This window comes from Arachis ipaensis, chromosome B04, assembly GCF_000816755.2.
Source record: "Arachis ipaensis cultivar K30076 chromosome B04, Araip1.1, whole genome shotgun sequence".
Classification (NCBI taxonomy): domain Eukaryota; kingdom Viridiplantae; phylum Streptophyta; class Magnoliopsida; order Fabales; family Fabaceae; genus Arachis; species Arachis ipaensis.
In genome coordinates, this window is record NC_029788.2 from 32,403,290 (window position 1) to 32,410,821 (window position 7,532).

Sequence of the window (7,532 nt, forward strand, 5' to 3'; positions counted from 1 at the left end):
TAGAGTCTTCTATTTATCCATTTTTATTTTATATTTAGTACATCTTTCTTATTTATTTTACAACACGTTATTAGTACGAGATTCTGATCAAATTTTAGGAAGACTCAAATAACATATTTTTATTATGTCGAAACTCTCTCATCTTGAATTTAATGCTTTTGATATATCTGAAAACAACTACTTATCATGGATACTAGATGCTGAAATCCATTTTGATTCAATGGATCTTGGAGATACCATTAACGCTGAAAATAATGCATCTCAGAAGGATAAAGCCAAAGTCATGATCTTCCTTCGTCGTTATTTTGACGAAGGATTGAAAAATGAATATCTCACATTAAAAGATCATGTAGATCTGTGAAAAAACCTTGAAGAAAGGTATAATCGTCAAAAGACAGTGATACTTCCTTAAACCTGATATGAATGGACGCACTTGCGTCTACAGGATTTTAAATCCATAAGTGAATATAATTCCGCTCTTGGCTTCGTCGTTTAGTGGTAACGAGTAGAGTAGGCATCGCCTCTCGATCCAATCCGTCTTTCCCTGGCCTCCCCAACACACACACTCTTGAATTCAGTAATGTTTCGAATCACCTCACGCATGAAATTATGTGGGAAAAAGATAACTGATAATGATATGTTAGAGAAAACTTTCTCGATCTTCCATGCCTCGAATGTGTTCCTACAGTAGTAGCATTGAGAAAAAGGATTTAAAAAATATTCTAAGTTAATTTCTTGCCTTTAGCAATAACGAGTTGCTTTTAAAAAATAATGTAACGCGCCCAGCTGGCGCTGCCCCATTTTCTGAAACCAATGCGGTAAATCATAACCCCAAAAGAGATAAATGACAAGGTTTTGGCAACAAGAAAAATTATGTTCACAAGAAATGATCTCACCAGAAGTGGGATAAAGAAAGAAACAATGGGTAAAATAAATCAACAGAGGATAAATATTTCTGTTGTGGTGGAAAGGGCCATTGGTCGCGTACCTGTCGTACCCCAAGGCACCTGTCTTAAGAATTAACATATCGCTCGCTATATCTAAAAGTCGCACGTGACACTAAAACAAATCTTGAGTTTATTCAAAAGGACACAAGATTTTAGAAAGGAAAGACAAGCAACAAGGACAATCCTCATAAGGATTTGAGAGGATGAATAAAATTGTAGGTAAACAAGGATATACAAGCAATGAAGTTTACTAGAAAGGAATCAATTGACAACTTCACATGATAACTCTTGAATCAAAGAAATTCAATAGGATCAATAAGAAGAAACACAGCGCATTAACGTTAGTTTGAAAAAGATTCAAGCTGAGTCGAAGAAGTATGAGATTTTATAGAAGAGGAATGATTAAACACTATAATGACTCATTGTTGCGGAACAACTTCAAATGATCACAAGGTGGAGGAATATGAGGTCAACAACTGTGTTGCAAGAGTCTTAACATAGTCGAAAGTGCAAGTAGATCAAGATATGCATAAGGTACATATTATGAAACAAAGAAATTTAAATCATATTTCAACAAGAAAAGAAAAGGATAAACAACACATCAAATTGCACGGCACGATTAAAACGCATAGGCCAATACTGCCTAATTGAAAGGAGCACTTAACATTTTCAAAGATTCAAGAATCGATATCATACTAAAATAATTTCAATGTCATGGCAAAGAGTACAGGATTTATAAGAGAGTGACTAAAGACAAGGACATCATTTACAAATTCAAGAGAATATATAAGAACGCAATCGAACAAAATATCAACAAAGAATAGATAAACTTAAGAGGAAGATCATCTTATCTAGTAAAAAGAGAAGATATGAAATAAACAATTGAGAAAATTTAACAAAGTATAGATGTTTGCGTTACCTCAAAACATATTTAGGTTGAAATAAGTTACGTGAGGTTTGTAAAATGGTGGTCATTTAGGATAGAAACAAAATCTTCCTTCAAGAATCTCAAAGTATGCTTAGGTATATAACCAAACAAAGATATTCATAAAATTGTAACAGAGTTGGAAGAAATTCAATTTGTTTTATATCAAAACTATTTCTAAGGTAAAGATAGAATATGTGAAATTTGAAAGATAGAATTTAATTGGACTAAGAAGTAAAAACCAAAAGTAATTTCTCAAAAATCCCAAAGGCACAGGCATTTCGTCAATTAGAGGTATGTAGCAAGATTGCGATAAAGTTGAAAGGAATTCAAATTTTGTTCAAGAAGGAGAATTGGAGGTAAGGTCTCAAAATACATAAGCTTTCAAAAAATATATATATTCATATGAATAAGGACATGCTAAATTCAAAGCATCTTCATCGAATTTAAAGAATGGCTATGGATACAATTAAGTAAGAGAAGATTGAATTGAAATTTCTTCAAAGAGAATTTCAAATTTCAAATTGGGTTTCAAGAAGTAGTGAAGCAAGAAATTCTAAGATGAAGAAAAGAAAAATAAATGATACATTAGATAACGTGGCATGATTCATAATGCATCCGTTGGCATCAACCAGTTAGAAAGGAATACAAAACTCATAAATGATGGTAGCTAAAGTTAATGGTTAATGTTTTCAGAGACCTGTGAATTATTTGTTGCACCAGAACAAATCTAGGATCAAGTCAAGGAGTATAGAATTCAAAAAAATGACTATTAACAGTGATAAGGAAAATTGTCTCAAAAGTTTTCAAGCAACAACCAAATACAGAACCAAGCAAAGACAATGTATAAATGGTAATATAAGGTTGGCAATCAAATCAATCACATTTCATGAAGGAAATAAAGAACAACAAATTCCAAAGAAATAGATAGACAAGCACGAATAAGGATTATACGCCAAAACGGAACTAACTTCAAGAATTAATTTCAAACGCTCCCAAAATCCGTAAACCGCATCACTTATCAATTCTATTTTATCTATGATAACCTACTAACTTTTTCATATACATAAATCACCAACATTAAGTTGGCTAGACTTAATATCAGCAAATATGCAATGATAAGCTAACAATGTTAATCAATAGATAGTCATATGCATAAAACTCTAATTTTCGTCATTCGGACAAGACCTATAACATGACAAACACTCAAAGTATGCAATGAAGCATAGTCAATCCATTCTCAAGGCTCTAATCAGGATGAATTGCTCTGATACCATAATGTAATACCCCTTACTTTTAGCACCTCATGATCACACTAAAAGTCCAAGCATTACCTACCTCTACTCCTTTAGTTTCATATTATAATTATTTAATATTGAGCCTTCGCGAATATAAACCGAATCCGTAGTTACGAAATCGAAAAATCTTTACTTTAAACCACATAATCACATAATTATATCCATATAATAATAATTGCATAGACTTATTCAAAAAGTTCTCAAATACAAGTCCTACCCCTCTAAAATCAAAACTTTAATCATCGAGGGAAAAATCTAATAACTAAACCAAATTCAGAAAGCACAATCACATATAATAAGCTTGTAGATCGGTCGCGACTTCGCGCCAAAACTTCCTGAACCTGTCACTGAAGAAGAAATCCGTAGGGGAGTGAGAACATCGTCCTCACTGGTTCTCACTAGAGGGTTAAAGAATTGCTATAATAAGATATGTAAAATAGAACTGTTTTCAAAGTACAGTGATCGTTGCTCGTCTTATGTACCTTTTCAAAAACCAAAGGTTAATCATTCAAAATCTAAAATCCTTTTCAAAAGAGAAATCAGTTGACTACCCAAAAACTTAGAAACCTTTTTCCTTTATTATAAAAATCTTAAAAGTTTTTCCTAGACAGAATGAATGACCAACCTGTTTCAAGCATATGTTCATTAAGTCTATAATGAACCAGTCTGATTTTTCATACTTTACTAAACCACAAACACAATTCAATCACGGCCCTCGCCCCATCACATAATCAATCATGGCCTCTGACCCATCACATAATCAATCACGGCCTCAGACCCAAACAACTCAATCAACATCCAATTCACCTCAATCCAACCAATTTCAGTCACAAACACAAGTAATGAGATTCAAACACAATCAAGAACATTTACAACAAGTATAGCAATTAGCAATAAAATAGAATTATTGACATAGGCAAACCAATTACAATATGCACACCCAAACAATATCACATAAATGCATATGATAAATGTCTATCCTAACTGGCAGTGAGATCTCACTTGTCGGTTATCTTGCTAAACCTGACACATCTCCCAGAGATGACACTTCCGTTCACGTATGTCATATGCGCTTCATGGATATAGTGCCCGAATTCACTCTTGTGATATGCAAAGAGATGCAAGTAAGATCCCACATCAACTACTCGCATCTGAAGGTAGGCGGGATACCACATCAACCTGCTCCCACGCCAATGTCACTACCTGGACAAGCAGGATCCCACATGAACCTACCTTGCCAGGCACATAGCGAATTACAAAGGCAGCCCTAGCAGCACCATCGGGATCCCACATCAACCGACTCAGCATGTTAGTGCTTCCTCTTAAGTTTATCTAATGGGTCTTACAGGCAGTTATGCGTGCGTACGCGCAAATTACCGATTTTCCAGGTCATGAGTATGCAAGAGGTATGCGTACGCGCAACTGAACAGATTTCCAAAACTTCATTTTTTCATGAATTCTCCATTTTTACATGGTTTTTCTTTACTTCTTCAAGTCATCCTTGCCTTCTAAGCCTGAAATCACTCAACAAACACATCAAGACATCGAATGAAATATAAGTGAATTAAATTTAGCAATTTAAGGACCTAAAAAGCATATTTTTTAATCATTAAGCACAATTAGGAGAAATTCACAAAATCATGCTATTTCAGTGAATAAATGTGAGATAAGTTGATAAAATCCACTTAATTCAATTCAAAATAAATAAATAAATTGTGGTTTATCAAGTAGCATCGACAGTTGAAAGAAGACTTAATTGAACATATATGAAAATTTCACAATACTTGTCATCAACTATAGAGCTCTACTATGTTTTTTTTATATTGCATGATGTTGCAATACTAGCGATTAAATAGTTGTTGTTTTATTATTATATATGAAATTATTAATTTTTTTAATCTTAATATTTTTAATAGTGAATTATTTTTAAATTTATAAATTTTAATAATATTATATAACTACATTAATTTTAATTGTTTAATTTAATTAATTAAGTGAGATCATAATAGGAACTAAAGTTAGTTCCTCCTAATGAAAAAGAAAAAGATATTTTGAGTTTCTATTTTCTGTTTATAACGCAAAAGCTTATGTGAAACTACTTTTTTACTACAAATGGGTCATAAATAAGGATTGGGATATCTTACTGGAGATGGTCTAAAGCCTCGCAAAGTTACAAAGACAAAATGAGGATCACACCACCATACAACATTAAAACAGCACAATCAGCAAGACCGAAACTATCCTTAGAGTAAAAAATAAACAAAAACCAAAAAACCACAACAAAACAGCAGATACTACATACCCAAGGATACAAAATTAATCAACAATTATATTAATACTCGATTGGTTCATGAAATTATGCTTGCATTTCAATTTAATTTCCAAAATTTTGATTTACTTAATTTAGTCTTTCCAATTTAGTTTTTGTGAGTCATATTGGTATTTGACCTTGTTATTAGCACAAAATCATTAACATTATGCTGAGATGAATTGATAGCTACCACATTAAACTTTTTAATGTGACAATTGAAACTTTTTTTATCTCAATTTTCTCTGGTTAAATCCTTTAAAATCCTAATCCTAATTTCACTTAAGGATTTAAAGACTTTATATAGAGTAAATTGAAGTTAAAATTTTTAATTGTCAATCATATCTTTTGAAGTTATTTTTATTAGTACGACATAAACTTTTAGGTATCACTTTAATAATTTACTTTCTTTTAGCACCACTTCTATTGATCACCACCACCATCATAATCAGGGATAGAGTTAGATAAAATATTAGAGGAGGACAAAAAATATTTACATAATAAAATAAAATTAAAAAAAAATTAAAAAAAAAACTAAATTAAAATTTACATATAATTTACATATAAAAAATTAAAATTAGGAGGTCATTATCCCCTTTGCCACTATGTGGCTCCGCCTTAATAACAATCACATTTCTCATTAGCTAGCAGCCATCCTTTAGGTAGCGTTTGTTTTCGAAGACAGGACACAAAGATATGGACAGTACATGTTTAAAATGTGTTTATTTAAAATGTGTTTGGAAGCAGAGACATGGACATGGAACACATTGTCTCCAAGACAGTTTTTTATATTTTTGTGTCCACTCTTTTACAAAGGACAATGATGGACACGGAATTTGGAATAGTGGACACGGACTTTTTTATAAATTTTGTTTTCCTTTTTGTCTATAGATATTTTTTATTATTCCACTATTATCCCTTCTTATTTTTCCTATAATTAGTCTTGAAACTTTTGAAAGATAAATATTATTAAAAGTAAAATTGATCTTTTAAAATGCTAAAAAATAATTTATAAGTTGTAATTAATTTTATATAATTTAAAGAAAAATCAGTTTTTAGATAAAAAAAATTGATTTTCTAAATAAAAATAATTTTTTATGTGCAAAAACTAATTTTTTTTCATGTAAAAATGGATTTTTTTTTTTAAAACTGATTTTTTAATTAAAATTAATTTGGCTTATTAACCTAAACAAAATTTTTTATTAATCAAACTCAGATCTATTTTTTATTAATCTTAACCATATGTATTCCTACATATTAATAATAAATTTAAAAATAAAATAAATATATTTATAATTTTTATTTTAATATAAATACTATTATATATTTTTATTTTCAATCATTTTTTCAAGTTTTGTTTGTACTCCTACGTACTCTCATTCTCTATTAAATTAGTTTGTACTTGATGTAGAAAATTTGAAATTATATGGTTATTTTAGTCATTTCATATAATATTTTAGTCTTGTCCAGGTGTATCCAAACATAATACTGGACATTATATTAGTGTCTTGTACATCGTATTCAAACATAATACACAAATAATAATTTTTAGTGTCTCCGTCCTATTGTCTCTGTCTCAGTGTCATGTTCTGTCCTGTCTCTGAAAACAAACGCAAGTGACCGGCTTCGACAACTCCTCACTAAAAATGTTTAAAAAAAATAAAGTTAGGTTAAACATTTAAAATTAAAAAAAAAACCTAATAAACATTAAAAATCTTTTAAACTATTCAAATAAACATCTAAATTCTAACAATAGAAGAACATTTAAAACTGTACTATTTAAAATTCCAAAAGTAAGAAATTAGTTCATGTTATCTAACTAAATTAATATAAATTTATCCAACATTTTTAAACGCTTCTTTCTTCTTCAAAAATATTAAAAAGCAGGGTATAAAATGACCTTTTAAATATTTTAGTTTTCGTATATTTAAATATCATGTGATCCGTGTCGACTAAGAACTAAAGTATCATTTCTATATAGTTAAAGAAGAAAGAGTAATTCTCATGTTGATAAGAATATTTTAACTAAAGTTAGGACTTAGGTAGGAGAGCGA